The following is an 18,808-nucleotide window of genomic DNA, read 5'->3' on the forward strand; positions in this document are numbered from 1 at the left end:
TATTGTCCTTTCCCAATATTGGTTCAAAAACATTTACAATACCGCTATTGGCGTCTGACGTATGTCCTAATGGATCATTTCTTTCTTCGTTAAGTGCTTTATTCATGTCTTCAGACGGAGTACCTGATTGTATGCCTGACGTTGTATAATCTTCATACCTTGATGTTATGGTTATCCCTTCATTGGTGGTTCTCAGCACCGGTAATATCCCCGCTGATGTCCTCGCGTCCGTCAAGCTCTCTGTCGCTCCGGTTGTGATGTCGGATGGTGTGCGCCTCTTCCTATGCTTCCGCCCGGCGCGGTGTGGTCTACATCAGATAAAAAAAGCCAAATTGGTTCAAAAAGAAGTAGACCACCTGTTAAGAAGGAGTAGGAAGAAGAAACTATTACAAGCTAGTAAAAAGGAAAAAGACATCATTAATAAGCTAAGAGATAACAAAGAGATCATAATAAAGAAGGTGGACAAGGGTGGAGCCGTTGTCTTATTGAATAAATCTGATTATGCTAAAGAGATAGAAAGACAACTCAGTGATACACAAGTATATAAACCCCTTATGGGAGATCCTACTAACCAAATTTGTAAAGAAATAGAACATTTAACAGATCAGGCAGTAAAGACAGGCATTATTTCAGCAAAATTTAAAGAATCTCTGATAGAGAAAAATCCAGTAAGAACAGTCTTATATATATATCACCCAAGATTCATAAAGATGAATACCATCCACCGGGCCGCCCCATAGTGGCAGGGGTAAATTCAGTATTTTCTAAAATATCCATATTTTTGGATAAAGTATTACAACCATACCTACCTAACTCATCTTCATATTTGAAGGATACTAATGATTTTCTAAATAAATTGAAAGACATAGGATATATTGGTGACAAATGTATCTTATATACACTAGATGTAACAAGTCTTTACACTTCAATTAAACACACTAGTGGTATCTCTGCAGTGACTAAAACATTGAAAATGGACAATAAATATAATAATGGAGAAATTCTATTTTTAATTAACTTACTATCACTTATTCTTTATCAAAATTATTTTTTATTTCAAGATAAATTTTTCTTGCAAAAACAGGGAACAGCAATGGGCTCCAACGTCGCCCCAACCTATGCCAATATATATATGTCTCAAATTGAGGAGAGATTTATATATCCACACAAATTATTTTTACAGCATGATGCCGCCTGGTGGAGATTTATAGATGATATATTTGGCATATGGTTGGGCAACGTTGGGAGCCTATTGGAATTTGTAGACCATCTAAATTCCTCTGTTTCAGGGTTAAAATTCACTTTAAATATGAATGAAACAGGTGTACAGTTTTTGGACACCTTTGTTTATGTAGATAAGGGATTTTTAAAGACAGACCTATACATTAAACCTACAAACAAAAACAAAGTATTACAATTTAAGAGTTTTCATCCAGAAAATACATTAAGAGCAATACCTAAAAGTCAGTTTTTGTGCGTTAAAAGAATTGTCACTGACAAAGAGAGGTGTAATTTGAGACTTAATGAAATGGCAGATACATTTAGGATGAGAGGTTATCCCGAGAAGTTAATTAAAGAACAACTGAAACTTGCAAATAAGATTAATAACCAACAAACTAAAACAAATAAAAACAAAAAAGGTGATAGAATGATATTTGTCACACAATAAAATACTTTGGGTCCTAAAATATCAAATATTGGCACATATTAAAGGATTGTAATCCTCAGGTCGAGAATTTCAAACAAAATCCTATGACAGCATATAAGAAAAGTAGGGATTTGAGAGATGTTTTGGTACGTGCTGATGTAGGTAGTGCAAGGACTAGTGTACAGACAAGAATAGGACCAAATAAAACTGGATGTTATCCATGTTTACATTGTAGCCATTGCAGTTCCATAATTAAAGGGGAAAACTTTTATCATATGCAATATACATCATTGTCCATGTGCCAGAATTTACGTTGGAGAAACGAGTAGGGAGGTCAGGATAAGAATAACTGAACATAAATCTAACATTAGAATGAACAATAGGGATGCCCCTGTCTCCTATCACTTCCTCTCCATGGGACATAATATTAGCCAATTACGGTTCCAAGTGATAGAACATATTGACAGACCCAGGAGAGGAGGTGATAGGGAAATTACATTGAAAAGAAGAGAAATGTTTTGGATAAATAAGTTAAATACTTTACAACCTAATGGTCTCAATAAAGACTTTGATTGGTCACTGTTCCTTTAAGAAAAAAATTGTCTCTTTAAAATCCAATTTTTTAAGCTAAACCTGTTGTTGCATGATTTTGAGCTTAGTTGTATGTATAGGTTTGTTATTATTATTTTAAGTTTCATTTCATAAAAAAAAAAATTGTTCTTAAATATACACATGTGATATATACAAATTAGACAAGAAAGGATGTTGTAGATACCTTTATTTGTATTTTAACACATGTACTTTATAATGAGCCCACAAGATGGCAGTGTTGGACAAGCTGATAATTGTTTGTCAGGTATAAAAAGCACACCTGTACATAGGTAATTAGACATGACTAAGAACCAATTGTTGGTTTGAAACTTTGTTGAACTTTTCTTATGGACCCTGTAAAAAGATAATAAAGGTCTTTTAATTACTACTTGGAGGCTGGAAAATCCATTCTTCTTTGGAACACTATATTGGGACTTGGCTTGTCCTTTTTCCGTGCCCCAGGACATTTCATAAAGGGTGCCGTCTTCATATTATTATTAGCTAACTTTCAATTGCTAGCATATAACTATTTTTATGTTTGTTAATCTTGAAATGGTACTTAAACTTTCATATTAAGCTTTGTTATTTACCAGACTAGGTTAAACTAATGTACACAGGGGGATATTATATGATAGTATCAACTGTCTTTATTTAAGAAATATTCGGCTAGATTAAGAGTTTTGTCGGTAAAGCTGTGCAGTGCTAACGAGCAGTTTCTGCTCACCGCTCACCTACAGACAACGCTGGTATTACAGGTTTTTTCAAACCCGGCGTTAGCCGCAATAAAGTGAGCAGAGAGCAAAATTTAGCTCCACATCTCCCTGTAATACCAGCGCTGCTTACGGTAGCGATGAGCTGGCTAAACGTGCTCGTGCACGATTTTCCCATAGGAATCAATGGGGGAGAGCCGGCTGAAAAAAACCCTAACACCTGCAAAAAAGCAGCGTTCAGCTCCTAACGCAGCCCCATTGATTCCTATAGCGAAAATACATTTTATGTCTACACCTAAAACCCTAACATGAACCCTGAGTCTAAACACCCCTAATCTTACACTTATTAACCCCTAATCTGCCGCTCCCAACATCACCGACACCTGCATTATATTATTAACCCCTAATCTGCCTGTCCGGACACCGCCGTCACCTACATTATACATATGAACCCCTAATCTGCTGCACCTAACATCGCCGACACCTACATTATATTTATTAACCCCTAATCTGCCGCCCCAATGTCGCCGCCACCTACCTACACTTATTAACCCCTAATCTTCCGCCCCCAACGTCGCCACCACTATAATAAAGTTATGAACCCCTAAACCGAAGTCTAACCCTAACACCCCCTAACTTAAATATAATTTAAATAAATATAAATAAAATTACTACAATTAAATAAATTATTCCTATTTAAAAATAAATACTTACCTATAAAATATACCCTAAGCTAGCTACAATATAACTAATAGTTACATTGCAGCTAGCTTAGGATTTATTTTTATTTTACAGGCAACTTTGTATTTATTTTAACTAGGTACAATAGTTATTAAATAGTTATTAACTACCTAGCTAAAATAAATACAAAAGTACCTGTAAAATAAAACCTAACCTAAGTTAGGTTATATTAGTTATATTGTAGCTAGCTTAGGGTTTATTTTATAGGTAAGTATTTAGTTTTAAATAGGAATAATTTATTTAATTGTAGTCATTTTATTTAGATTTATTTAAATAATATTTAAGTTAGGGGGGTTAGGGTTAGAATTAGATTTAGGGGTTAATACATTTAATATAGTGGTGGCGACGTTGTGGGCGGCAGATTAGGGGTTAATAAATGTAGGTAGGTGTCGGCAATGTTAGGGAAGGCAGATTAGGGGTTAATGAAATTTAACTAGTGTTTGCGAGGCGGGAGTGCGGTGGTTTAGGGTGTTAATATATTTATTAAAGTGGCGTCGATGTCCGGTTCAGCAGATTAAAATTTTTATTTTAGTGTTTGCGATGTGGGAGGGCCTCAGTTTAGGGCTTAATAGGTAGTTTATGGGTGTTATTGTACTTTTTAGCACTTTAGTTAAGAGTTTTATGTTACAGCGTTAGCCCATAAAACTCTTAACTACTGACTTTCAAATGCGGTACCAGTCTTGACTGGAGAGGGTGTACTGCGCACTTTTAGGAAGACTAGTTATACCGGCGTTAGGCAAATCCCATTGAAAAAATAGGATACGCAATTGGCGTAAGTGGATTTGCGGTATTTTTGAGTCGCGCCAAAAAAGTGAGTGGTACACCTGTACCTGCAAGACTCGTAATACCAGCGGGCGTTAAAATGCAGCATTGGGACCTCTCAACGCTGCTTTTTAAGGCTAACGCAAGACTCGTAATCTAGGCGATTATCTGCAGTTACATGTTCCTTTGTTGATTTCAAAACTGCATGAATTCTTAGCATTTAAATATTTCAATTATTCACAAGATCATTTTTGTTTTTCTTAGTTAAAAGATATACCCTATACTAATATCACGATTCGTATACTTGGTATTCTGCTATAAGTCCTCAGCAGCCCATAATTTAAGAAACACAGTCTTATTATCTTATATCAATAAGTCAGAGCAACTATCTTACTATATTTCAAGGAAAATTATAATTTTCTTCCTATTTGGAAAGAGTCCACAGCTGCATTCATTACTTTTGGGAATTAAGAACCTGGCCACCAGTAGGAGGCAAAGACACCCCAGCCAAAGGCTTAAATATTCCTCCCACTTCCCTCATCCCCCAGTCATTCTTTGCCTTTCATCCCAGGTGGTTGGCAGAGAAGTGTCAGAAGTTTTTGCTTGTCTCTTATGGAGGGTAGTACTCTTCGGCATGGGACAGCAGTTTTAAGTAGTCCTGTCAGTCTCTCAGTGAGAGCCTGGACGAATGTTAGAGTCCGGAGATGCAGGGAGAGTTCTTTTCTTCCTAATGGGAAGAGTCTACAGCCGCATTCATTACTTGTGGGAAATAAGAACCTGGCCACCAGGAGGAGGCAAAGACACCCCAGCCAAAGGCTCAAATACTCCTCCCACTCCCATCATCCCCCAGTCATTCTTTGCCTTTCGTCCCAGGAGGTTGGCAGAGAAGTGTCAGAAGTTTTTATTTTATTTATTGTTAATTTTATTTTTATTTTAAATGTCTCTTATGGAGGGTAGTACTCTTCGGCATGGGACGGGAGTTTTAAGTAGTCCTGTCAGTCTCTCAGTGAGGGCCTGGACGAATGTTAGAGTCCAGAGATTCAGTGAGAGTTCTCTCTGAGAAACCATGCCGACTCATATTAACAGCTCCTCTAGCAGTTGGTGTTGTCGAACTTCGCTTCGTTACCGGCAATCTTCTCTCAAGTCCATGGCGGAGGCGAGGCTACTATCCGTCACACTTGAAGGGCCGTGTTCCTGTTCCATGGAGTAGATTCCGGTAAGATTGTTTCATTTTACTACTACAAATGTACTGTGATTTATTGTGATCTTGTGACCTCTCCAGAGGGATTTTAGGTTAGTCCTTATCAGCCTGCAGCCTGGTGACCGAATCTGTGAAGTTCCGCTGCGTCACTCTCTTTCTTCCGTTTTCTTGAGGCTAGATTCTCTCCCCTGGATGAGGTTTGGGGGCTTAGCGCCTCTTACTGCCGTTTTGGGTGGTTTGACCTTCTAGGGTATCCTAGGTCTGGTCTTTGAGGTCTCTTCTTGGGCCTCCTTGGGAGTGTTCGCCCCTCCGTTTCTTTAAGGAACCTTGTTCAGTTGGGTTGCTTGTGCTCCGCCTAGGGGTTCTTCCTGATGCTGGAAGGTTTTCCACATCCTTAGTCCATCCCTCTGGGTCAGGAGACAAGGTGGAGAGTTGTTTCCTCAGGTGTTTCGTTCTTGAGGGATCCCTTGATTAGAATGGCCTGGGGGCTTGGTGTCCTCGCGGGGGACTGTTCCTTGGCTCCTTCAAGCATAGGGTTCTGTCAAGGGGTAGTTTCACCTTGGGATTGGACTCGCAAGTTCTCGCTGTCCTAATCATCTGTCTCATATATCTTTTCTCCCGGAGATCTGTTTTTTTATCAGATGGGGATGTCAGTCCAGAGTTTTTGGTTGGGTTGGGGCTTGGGTCGTCCTCGCTCTGGGTTTCCCAGTAGGTGGGGTTGTCCCCCTCAGCATTTTCCCCTTCAGATCCTGTTGTGGATCTGGGGTGGGCCCCGGGTTCCCCTGTTAGCTGATGGAATGCACCCTGTCTATATCAGACCTGGTAAACTATCCAGGGTCACAGGTTCAATTGCTGCTTTAGCCCTTCATTTTAGGAATCTTGATTTCACCATGGACTTCTGATGCCCAGTTTTTTGGGGCACTCGCTCTCTCCGACGTTCCTTACGCTTGGTTTGGTTTCTCTTGGCTTGCTGTCTTTGCATTTTGGCTTTTCTGCTCTCTTGAGGAGCTGCTTCTGCAAGGGCACCTGTTGGGTTGCTGGCAAGCTATGTGTGGGGTTCCATCCTTTGCATTGGAGATTGCTTCTCGGTCTCCTTGTGGCCTTGTATCCTGTGGACAGGTACTTTCTCCTTTTAGTTCCCTTCTTTATAAGGGAGACATGTCTCCCCTTGAGGGAGTGTGGTCCCATTTTTAGTTCTCCTGTCTTCAGGAGGTTGGGACAGTGGGGTAGCCCTGCTCTGAGAGCATGTCTCTCTGGGTTGTTCTGTTCCACCCGCTTTCTGTGTGGAGTTTTGACCGACTCTACGGGGCCCCTTGCCTGTTGTCTAGGTGGTGTTCGGGTTACGATCACTTTTATAGTGGCTGTGCCTATGCTGGGCTGTTCTGGCTGAAAGTTGGTGCTCTGTTGCTTGCAGTGACGTGCAGTGAGGTCAGAGGTTGGTGAGGCTCTGGCTATGATACAGCTGAGAAACATACACATATACATTTTATTATATTATACACAAACACTCTCACACACACACACACACACACAAACTCTCACACACAAACTCTCACACACACACTCTCACACACACGCACTCTCACACACACACAGACACACTCTCACACACACACTCTCTCTCACACACACACTCTCTCTCACACACACACACACTCACACACACACACTCTCACACACACACACTCACACACACTCACACATACACAATGTCACTCACACACACACTCTCACACACACACACTCTCACACACACACTCACACACACACAATGTCACTCACACACACACCCTCACACACACACTCTCACACACACACACTCTCACACACACACACTCTCACACACACACTCTCAAACACATACACTCTCAAACACACACACTCTCACACACACACACACACTCTCTCACACACACACACATACACACACACTCTTTCTTTCACACACTCACTCACACGTACCTGCTAAAGCTGTTTAAGAGGCTACTCTATACCATAATGCAGGAAGATTATAGCCAAAATGCTATCCTGCATGAAGTAAAGCAAGATCCACACCAAAAATCCTACCTGTCTGCACTTCCCGGTCATACCCACATGATACCCCTAAACGTGTATCACCGGCGATGTCACCAGGGGTCGGGGGGTGTTAAATTCTTAGAAAAATAAACCAAGTAGTACTATAAAGTTAAAAAACCCTATGCTGCTCACTCAGCCTGTATTACTAAATGTAAACTTTGAAGGACACGAACGTTAAGCTAAGCAGGGCTGTATGTAACAAAGTACCAGCATCCAACTATGCTGGAGAGTCACAGTCCAGTCATTTTGAATAATGTGTCCGGGTTCCAGGCGGTCTGAAACCCAGACACATGATTTGAAACCCAGAGGTGGCAACCCTACTGGGACAGAATGAACAACCGGGTGGGACACTGGGATAGCGCCTCCAAACCGGGACAATCCCAGTAAAAGTGGGACTTCTGGTAAGCCTACATATGTGCATCACATCCTTAGGCTCCAAATATCGCTGCTCCTTGCCACTCCTCACTCAGCTGATGTGAGGCTTTTGGCGCGCTAAGGGCATGATGTAACAGTTGTTTTCCAATTCCAAATGTAATTTTCATGTCTCCTTTTCAGGCTGAGAAAAAAAAGGAGGCATGAAAATTACATTTGGAATAGGAAAACAAAAGAGCTAAAAACCAGTAGAAGTAGAACACTGCACTGACGCTTTTATATACTAAAGTATTCATGTGTGATTTACCAACCCACACACAGCACACACATACCTCATATATTTTTTCCTGGCCTGCACAGCTGAGTATAACTGTTCTTATGCAGCATGGGGACGGAGAGCAGAGCACACAAGTTCAGTCCCCACTTCCATCACCCACACTAACACGGGCCGTGTTAAACAGTCCCAGCAACCCCCTTTACTGCTGCCGGTTCTGAATCTGAATGTGTTTTTGTAATTGATTAGCACTTATCTGGCAAACTTCTCCTCCGGCTCCTGTCTGACTTTTCTCTCAGTCTCCACTTCTCACCGGCTGCAGGCTCACACGTGATGACACTTGGCTCAGGCTGTCGACTCTCTTCCTGCCCAGAATCTGGCACCGACTGCTGATTGGCTCGAGCGGCTGCTTAGAGAGAAGCCTCCTTTTAGAGCAGAATGGGCTGCGAAGAGCCATAAACACCATTTGGTGGTGCTGGATCCGGCTCATACAAAAATGTAAAAAGCCATCCATATTGCACAATGGAGGGGAAGCTGAACAGCTCATAGCCTCTCCATTGCGCAATATGGATCGCAATGAGCAATCAACATCGCTCAAATGTGGCAGTGTGATGGAGTGGGTGTTTGGGTGATGGTGTGTTGGGGGGGCTACCTTGGGGTACAGAATTTTTTTAAATTTTTTTTTAATAAACCTAAGTATTTTTTTTTTCTTTAAACTTTTTTTTAAAAGTGTAATACCCAGATAGGACAGGGGAGGCGCTGCCTCACCTGCCTCCTATGATGGCACGTCACTGGTTGCATGTGCTTAGGGTAGCATGCCTCGTCGAGTGCAGGTTCCGCTGTACGACTATGGTCTGAGCTTTGTAGCATCCTTCGGGTTGCGTGTGGTTTCCCCCTTGAGGTTTCTCTCTGTGACCTCTGTGGGGATCTGGTGGCTTTGCCTCAGTGTGTGCTCTCCATCGTAGGGGTTGTCCAACTTAGGTCTCTTGACTGTTCTTGACTCTAGCACGTCTTGCAGTACCATTTGGAAGGCTGCGTGTTCTGGGTCCAGGGTTTCAGTTACTGCAGACTTCTGAACCTTTAGTGGCCTGAGTGTGGGCGACTTGTCTCCGTTTTTGTCTGGTTTCGATGGGCAGGGGAGGTTCTTTCTTTCAGCCTGCTGCAGTTGTTTGTGCTTGTGGCATACTAGCTAGCCTCCTGTGCTGTTGCACAATGTTTGGAGATATTTTCTCTGTTCTCCTTTTAGTTCTTGGACCTTGGAGTTATTTTGGTTGGTTGTTACCTCCCCCTTGTTGTTAGACTCTGTCGAGTCTTGTGAGCTAGACTTGTTTGGCTCCTTCGGATGGGGGTAAAACTTCCAGTTTTTCTTCTTCTCTCCTTGCTTTCATCCCCCTGGGAGTTGTCTGTCATGGTTCCCTGGTGGATAAGGGGTGTGTGGTTGGGGTCTGCCTATGGGCGACGGTGTCTCTTGGAGGACTGTTGGCTCAGTTGAGTCTGTTTGTGGTCTCTAGCCAGGTTTCTGGGCTTCCTGCTGGTCGTGTCCTTGGGGCCTTTTTTTCCCTTACTGTTTTCTCAGCTTCGAACAAAGCAGGTTTTTTTCTTGTGTTGTGGTTTCAGACCTGGTGCTCTCAGAATGGGCCGCCTATTGTACCCTCCCGTTTTGGTATTCAGTGTCTTCTTTAGCTTGGGTATGTTTTTCCCAAAAGTAATGAATGCAGCTGTGGACTCTTTCCAATTAGGAAGAAAAACATAAATTATGCTTACCTGATAATTTAATTTTCTTCCGTTGGAAAGAGTCCACAGCTCCCCGCCTGTTTTTTAATTTGGGGCGTCTTAGTCTTGTTCTCCTGGCACCTTTTCACGCTGATATTTCTTCTGCTGTTCCTTGTTCCTCGGCAGAATGACTGGGGGATGGGGAAGTGGGAGGAGTATTTAAGCCTTTGACTGGGGTGTCTTTGTCTCCTCCTGGTGGCCAGGTTCTTATTTCCGAAAAGTAATGAATACAGCTGTGGACTTTTTCCAACGGAAGAAAATGAAATTATCAGGTAAGCATAATTTAGAGAGCCCCAGATAATCTTCAACATTTAAAGCTGAATATTCCTTATTTCAATAGTATGTTAAAATTGTGTTGCTGCATGTACGATTCCTCTTTTCTAAATTAAATACCCCATGCTCTCCTAGTTTACTCCTACCATACGAGCCATAAGTAGGCTGCAGTACTTACTGATATTGTCATTGTTTGTTCCCCCTTACAATCTCTATATAACCATATCTGGTATAAACTACTTGGGGGTTTAAACCTGTTATACGAAGAATGCAACTACGGCTTTTATCAGTCCCTAGCCTAATTAATGATTTTTTCACATATAGAGGTATTATAGATATCCCTTAGAGTAAGGTACTAATGTGCTATGAAAAGGGTGCCTTTGGCACTGTGTGTGAGGCAATGCTCTCTTTTAGTGTATACTTATACTTACTGTGTCATTTTTCCTATTAGTAATAGACATCTGTTTCTTTATATCTACCTATCACTGGGTATAGGGCCCATGCCCTGATTATGGGAGTTATCTGTGATAATATAGATGTTTTTGTGTTTCTCTCTGAATTATTGTAAGCTATATTACACTTAAATGTTATGGAAGCAGGTTTAATCTGGGGTTGAGGTCACCTATATTTAGATTTTAACCGGTTAATAAATGCTAGGATTCCAGAAATAACAGGAAAGCTACAGTGGTCTCCTTCAGCTTAATATTTACTATTTGCTAAATAGTGTTGTCTCATATGTATTCATGTAAATCTATATATGTACTTATATATAACTCTCCGCTATGTTCCACTGATTTGCCTCAACATGAGAGCATCTACACAGAAGCCATACATTCAAAGGCTCTTATTTCCAACTAAGTCAATTTATAATTATTCTCGCCCCCCCCCTCATATATACTATATAAATATATATATATATATATATATATATATAAAACTCTAGTCATATGTGATTATGCTAGAGCATTCTTGCGTGGTTTCCCTTGAAACATACCGCACTTAAATTTAACACTTCCTTAATTACCCAGAATCAGGTGGCTCAGGTACACTCTATCTTGACATTTTCAGTTCCAATATACAGTAAGCCACAATTTGCTATTCGTCTTTTACATATATTGGGATTTCAAAAGATCAAAAAACTTAATAAGTTTGTATTTTATATATCATATACATATTGTGCATCACTACATGTTAGTTCTTTTTATGCTACTACATAGAATCAAAGAAAGTATAGAAAATGTGAGGTTTACTCTTTTTTCTTTTTTCTTTTCTCTTTCTTTAATATGTATATGATTTCTGTAATGTCATTTGTTTGTTATATTAATATGCTTAACCTCAATAAAAATTATTGACATTTTTTTTTTTTAAAATGTTGCAATGTTGTTAGATCGCTTTTTTAATACGATACACATTTATCTTCTCTCCTTGCAACGGTTGCCAGGTCTCTTGACTCCCAGTAGGATATGGTTTCTGGGTTAGTCAGCTTCGTAGTGTTATTGGCTATGTAGTTTATTTACTACGATTTGATGTTGATATTTTCTTTTTTTTCCTCTCTGTGTTATAGATTTGGGGAAAATGTTTTTTTTATCTGCGATGTGATGTGGGCACTGTTAGTTTCACTTTGGTGTGCAGGGAGAAGAGATCGCTTATATTTTTTAAAATAATTTCCTTTTTATCTGAAACTCGTTATGTAGATAATTGTATATAGGATTCCAGATGGAAATTTAAGGGACATTAGGACTGAGGGTTATCTGAACTCAGGTTGTCCTCATTTATGTTTTTCTCTCTTTTTGGAGAATCAGAGTATTACAATATTGCAAATCTATATGAACAAATTTGATAGTTACTAATTATATTTCTTTGTTTAACAATTTTTACAAGGAAAAGAGCACTACAGTTCAAAGTGCTTATAAATGTATATGTTTGCATATACACATATTCATGTTATGGATGCTATTTTGTTTAAAATACTATGTCTTCTGAGCTATCATGGAGAGTGCCCATTTGCCGGGATCAAATCTAACATTTGATAGTTATATGTTTTTCTGTTTGATGAATCTTATAAGAAAAAGAGTACTGCAGTTTAATATGTTTATATGTACATTTTGCAGTCAATATATTAGTATATATAATACAAAACAGAAATATGTCCTAAGATACAACCTATTCAAATGAAGTGAAGTGTCCTCCAATCAGTCTGTTGATAACACTAATTGATTAATTGCGCTGTGACCCCAGCTGTCTATCCTTAACTATTACCACAATAGGTTTATAAGGCATAACACAGGCTACACTCTAAGGTCTATGATTAAGGCTACATTTTCCAGCCGAAATGCGTAAGACCGACTGGTAGCCTAAGGTCACAGCGCAATTACTAAGCTCTTTTTCATTTAACTTTTACCACCCTCATTTAAGTGTTTTCTTTTGGTTCTTACTATGTTGGAATCTATTGAATCTATGATTTCAATAAACTCACCCTTTGTTTGAAGCCCGAGTTCGCTGGATTTCTTTTTGTTTGGAAATATTGCAAAGCTGTATGTGTTTTTTTTTTCAATGTTTTCTTTTTTTGTCAGGTTTTCCTGGGCCCTTATTATATTTCTGCCATCTGGTAGCAACTCAGTAAATTATCATCACATTTAAAAAAAAAAATAAAAAAAAATATGTTCTGCATTATACCTCTTCATTTAGGATATTAATGCGCAGTGGTTGGCAGGTAGAATCTTTCTCCAACATAGGTGTGTCCGGTCCACGGCGTCATCCTTACTTGTGGGATATTCTCTTCCCCAACAGGAAATGGCAAAGAGCCCAGCAAAGCTGGTCACATGATCCCTCCTAGGCTCCGCCTACCCCAGTCATTCTCTTTGCCGTTGTACAGGCAACATCTCCACGGAGATGGCTTAGAGTTTTTTAGTGTTTAACTGTAGTTTTTATTATTCAATCAAGAGTTTGTTATTTTAAAATAGTGCTGGTATGTACTATTTACTCAGAAACAGAAAAGAGATGAAGATTTCTGTTTGTATGAGGAAAATGATTTTAGCAACCGTCACTAAAATCCATGGCTGTTCCACACAGGACTGTTGAGAGCAATTAACTTCAGTTGGGGGAACAGTGAGCAGTCTCTTGCTGCTTGAGGTATGACACATTCTAACAAGACGATGTAATGCTGGAAGCTGTCATTTTCCCTATGGGATCCGGTAAGCCATGTTTATTAAGATCGTAAATAAGGGCTTCACAAGGGCTTATTAAGACTGTAGACTTTTTCTGGGCTAAATCGATTCATTATTAACACATATTTAGCCTTGAGGAATCATTTTATCTGGGTATTTTGATATAATAATATCGGCAGGCACTGTTTTAGACACCTTATTCTTTAGGGGCTTTCCCAAATCATAGGCAGAGCCTCATTTTCGCGCCGGTGTTGCGCACTTGTTTTTGAGAGGCATGACATGCAGTCGCATGTGAGAGGAGCTCTGATACTTAGAAAAGACTTTCTGAAGGCGTCATTTGGTATCGTATTCCCCTTTGGGCTTGGTTGGGTCTCAGCAACGCAGATACCAGGGACTGTAAAGGGGTTAAAGTTAAAAACGGCTCCAGTTCCGTTATTTTAAGGGTTAAAGCTTCCAAATTTGGTGTGCAATACTTTTAAGGCTTTAAGACACTGTGGTGAAAATTTGGTGAATTTTGAACAATTCCTTCATGTTTTTTCGCAATTGCAGTAATAAAGTGTGTTCAGTTTAAAATTTAAAGTGACAGTAACGGTTTTATTTTAAAACGTTTTTTGTACTTTGTTATCAAGTTTATGCCTGTTTAACATGTCTGAACTACCAGATAGACTGTGTTCTGAATGTGGGGAAGCCAGAATTCCTATTCATTTAAATAAATGTGATTTATGTGACAATGACAATGATGCCCAAGATGATTCCTCAAGTGAGGGGAGTAAGCATGGTACTGCATCATTCCCTCCTTCGTCTACACGAGTCTTGCCCACTCAGGAGGCCCCTAGTACATCTAGCGCGCCAATACTCCTTACTATGCAACAATTAACGGCTGTAATGGATAATTCTGTCAAAAACATTTTAGCCAAAATGAACACTTATCAGCGTAAGCGCGACTGCTCTGTTTTAGATACTGAAGAGCATGACGACGCTGATAATAATGGTTCTGAAGGGCCCCTAACCCAGTCTGATGGGGCCAGGGAGGTTTTGTCTGAGGGAGAAATTACTGATTCAGGGAACATTTCTCAACAAGCTGAACCTGATGTGATTACGTTTAAATTTAAGTTGGAACATCTCCGCATTCTGCTCAAGGAGGTATTATCCACTCTGGATGATTGTGACAAGTTGGTCATCCCAGAGAAACTATGTAAAATAGACAAGTTCCTAGAGGTCCCGGGGCTCCCAGAAGCTTTTCCTATACCCAAGCGGGTGGCGGACATTGTTAATAAAGAATGGGAAAGGCCCGGTATTCCTTTCGTCCCTCCCCCCATATTTAAAAAATTGTTTCCTATGGTCGACCCCAGAAAGGACTTATGGCAGACAGTCCCCAAGGTCGAGGGAGCGGTTTCCACTTTAAACAAACGCACCACTATACCCATAGAGGATAGTTGTGCTTTCAAAGATCCTATGGATAAAAAATTAGAAGGTTTACTTAAAAAGATGTTTGTTCAGCAGGGTTACCTTCTACAACCAATTTCATGCATTGTCCCTGTAGCTACAGCCGCATGTTTCTGGTTCGATGAGCTAATAAAGGCGGTCGATAGTGATTCTCCTCCTTATGAGGAGATTATGGATAGAATCAATGCTCTCAAATTGGCTAATTCTTTCACCCTAGACGCCACTTTGCAATTGGCTAGGTTAGCGGCTAAGAATTCAGGGTTTGCTATTGTGGCGCGCAGAGCGCTTTGGTTGAAATCTTGGTCAGCTGATGCGTCTTCCAAGAACAAGCTACTTAACATTCCTTTCAAGGGGAAAACGCTGTTTGGCCCTGACTTGAAAGAGATTATCTCTGATATCACTGGGGGTAAGGGCCACGCCCTTCCTCAGGATCGGCCTTTAAAGGCAAAAAATAAACCTAATTTTCGTCCCTTTCGTAGAAACGGACCAGCCCAAAGTGCTACGTCCTCTAAGCAAGAGGGTAATACTTCTCAAGCCAAGCCAGCTTGGAGACCAATGCAAGGCTGGAACAAGGGAAAGCAGGCCAAGAAACCTGCCACTGCTACCAAGACAGCATGAAATGTTGGCCCCCGATCCGGGACCGGATCTGGTGGGGGGCAGACTCTCTCTCTTCGCTCAGGCTTGGGCAAGAGATGTTCTGGATCCTTGGGCGCTAGAAATAGTCTCCCAAGGTTATCTTCTGGAATTCAAGGGGCTTCCCCCAAGGGGGAGGTTCCACAGGCCTCAGTTGTCTTCAGACCACATAAAAAGACAGGCATTCTTACTTTGTGTAGAAGACCTGTTAAAAATGGGAGTGATTCATCCTGTTCCATTAAGAGAACAAGGGATGGGGTTCTACTCCAATCTGTTCATAGTTCCCAAAAAAGAGGGAACGTTCAGACCAATCTTAGATCTCAAGATCTTAAACAAGTTTCTCAAGGTTCCATCGTTCAAGATGGAAACCATTCGAACTATTCTTCCTTCCATCCAGGAAGGTCAATTCATGACCACAGTGGATTTCAAGGATGCGTATCTACATATTCCTATCCACAAGGAACATCATCGGTTCCTAAGGTTCGCATTCCTGGACAAGCATTACCAGTTCGTGGCGCTTCCTTTCGGATTAGCCACTGCTCCAAGGATTTTCACAAAGGTACTAGGGTCCCTTCTAGCTGTGCTAAGACCAAGGGGCATTGCTGTAGTACCTTACTTGGACGACATTCTGATTCAAGCGTCGTCCCTTCCTCAAGCAAAGGCTCACACGGACATTGTCCTGGCCTTTCTCAGATCTCACGGATGGAAAGTGAACGTGGAAAAGAGTTCTCTGTCTCCGTCAACAAGGGTTCCCTTCTTGGGAACAATAATAGACTCCTTAGAAATGAGGATTTTTCTGACAGAGGCCAGAAAAACAAAACTTCTAGACTCTTGTCGGATACTTCATTCCGTTCCTCTTCCTTCCATAGCGCAGTGCATGGAAGTGATCGGTTTGATGGTAGCGGCAATGGACATAGTTCCTTTTGCGCGCATTCATCTAAGACCATTACAACTGTGCATGCTCAGTCAGTGGAATGGGGACTATACAGACTTGTCTCCGAAGATACAAGTAAATCAGAGGACCAGAGACTCACTCCGTTGGTGGCTGTCCCTGGACAACCTGTCACAAGGGATGACATTCCGCAGACCAGAGTGGGTCATTGTCACGACCGACGCCAGTCTGATGGGCTGGGGCGCGGTCTGGGGATCCCTGAAAGCTCAGGGTCTTTGGTCTCGGGAAGAATCTCTTCTACCGATAAATATTCTGGAACTGAGAGCGATATTCAATGCTCTCAAGGCTTGGCCTCAGCTAGCGAGGGCCAAGTTCATACGGTTTCAATCAGACAACATGACAACTGTTGCGTACATCAACCATCAGGGGGGAACGAGGAGTTCCTTAGCGATGGAAGAAGTGACCAAAATCATTCTATGGGCGGAGTCTCACTCCTGCCACCTGTCTGCTATCCACATCCCAGGAGTGGAAAATTGGGAAGCGGATTTTCTGAGTCGTCAGACTTTGCATCCGGGGGAGTGGGAACTCCATCCGGAAATCTTTGCCCAAGTCACTCAGCTGTGGGGCATTCCAGACATGGATCTGATGGCCTCTCGTCAGAACTTCAAAGTTCCTTGCTACGGGTCCAGATCCAGGGATCCCAAGGCGGCTCTAGTGGATGCACTAGTAGCACCTTGGACCTTCAAACTAGCTTATGTGTTCCCGCCGTTTCCTCTCATCCCCAGGCTGGTAGCCAGGATCAACCAGGAGAGGGCGTCGGTGATCTTGATAGCTCCTGCGTGGCCACGCAGGACTTGGTATGCAGATCTGGTGAATATGTCATCGGCTCCACCTTGGAAGCTACCTTTGAGACGAGACCTTCTTGTTCAGGGTCCGTTCGAACATCCGAATCTGGTTTCACTCCAGCTGACTGCTTGGAGATTGAACGCTTGATCTTATCGAAGCGAGGGTTCTCAGATTCTGTTATCAATACTCTTATTCAGGCCAGAAAGCCTGTAACTAGAAAGATTTACCACAAAATTTGGAAAAAATATATCTGTTGGTGTGAATCTAAAGGATTCCCTTGGGACAAGGTTAAGATTCCTAAGATTCTATCCTTCCTTCAAGAAGGATTGGAAAAAGGATTATCTGCAAGTTCCCTGAAGGGACAGATTTCTGCCTTGTCTGTGTTACTTCACAAAAAGCTGGCAGCTGTGCCAGATGTTCAAGCCTTTGTTCAGGCTCTGGTTAGAATTAAGCCTGTTTACAAACCTTTGACTCCTCCTTGGAGTCTCAACTTAGTTCTTTCAGTTCTTCAGGGGGTTCCGTTTGAACCCTTACATTCCGTTGATATTAAGTTATTATCTTGGAAAGTTTTGTTTTTGGTTGCAATTTCTTCTGCTAGAAGAGTTTCGGAATTATCTGCTCTGCAGTGTTCTCCTCCTTATCTGGTGTTCCATGCAGATAAGGTGGTTTTACGTACTAAACCTGGTTTTCTTCCAAAAGTTGTTTCTAACAAAAACATTAACCAGGAGATTATCGTACCTTCTCTGTGTCCGAAACCAGTTTCAAAGAAGGAACGTTTGTTGCACAATTTGGATGTTGTTCGCGCTCTAAAATTCTATTTAGATGCTACAAAGGATTTTAGACAAACATCTTCCTTGTTTGTTGTTTATTCAGGTAAAAGGAGAGGTCAAAAAGCAACTTCTACCTCTCTCTCTTTTTGGATTAAAAGCATCATCAGATTGGCTTACGAGACTGCCGGACGGCAGCCTCCCGAAAGAATCACAGCTCATTCCACTAGGGCTGTGGCTTCCACATGGGCCTTCAAGAACGAGGCTTCTGTTGATCAGATATGTAGGGCAGCGACTTGGTCTTCACTGCACACTTTTACCAAATTTTACAAGTTTGATACTTTTGCTTCTTCTGAGGCTATTTTTGGGAGAAAGGTTTTGCAAGCCGTGGTGCCTTCCATTTAGGTGACCTGATTTGCTCCCTCCCTTCATCCGTGTCCTAAAGCTTTGGTATTGGTTCCCACAAGTAAGGATGACGCCGTGGACCGGACACACCTATGTTGGAGAAAACAGAATTTATGTTTACCTGATAAATTACTTTCTCCAACGGTGTGTCCGGTCCACGGCCCGCCCTGGTTTTTTAATCAGGTCTGATAATTTATTTTCTTTAACTACAGTCACCACGGTATCATATGG

General features: G+C 41.4%; 1 protein-coding gene across 1 annotated transcript in view; it reads left to right on the top strand.

The window, feature by feature from the left end:
- LOC128641641 (uncharacterized) overlaps window positions 1-18,808 on the top strand; it is a 505,331-nt gene that overhangs the window by 343,873 nt on the left and 142,650 nt on the right.

The sequence above is a fragment of the Bombina bombina genome, chromosome 11 (genome assembly GCF_027579735.1).
Source record: "Bombina bombina isolate aBomBom1 chromosome 11, aBomBom1.pri, whole genome shotgun sequence".
NCBI lineage: Eukaryota > Metazoa > Chordata > Amphibia > Anura > Bombinatoridae > Bombina > Bombina bombina.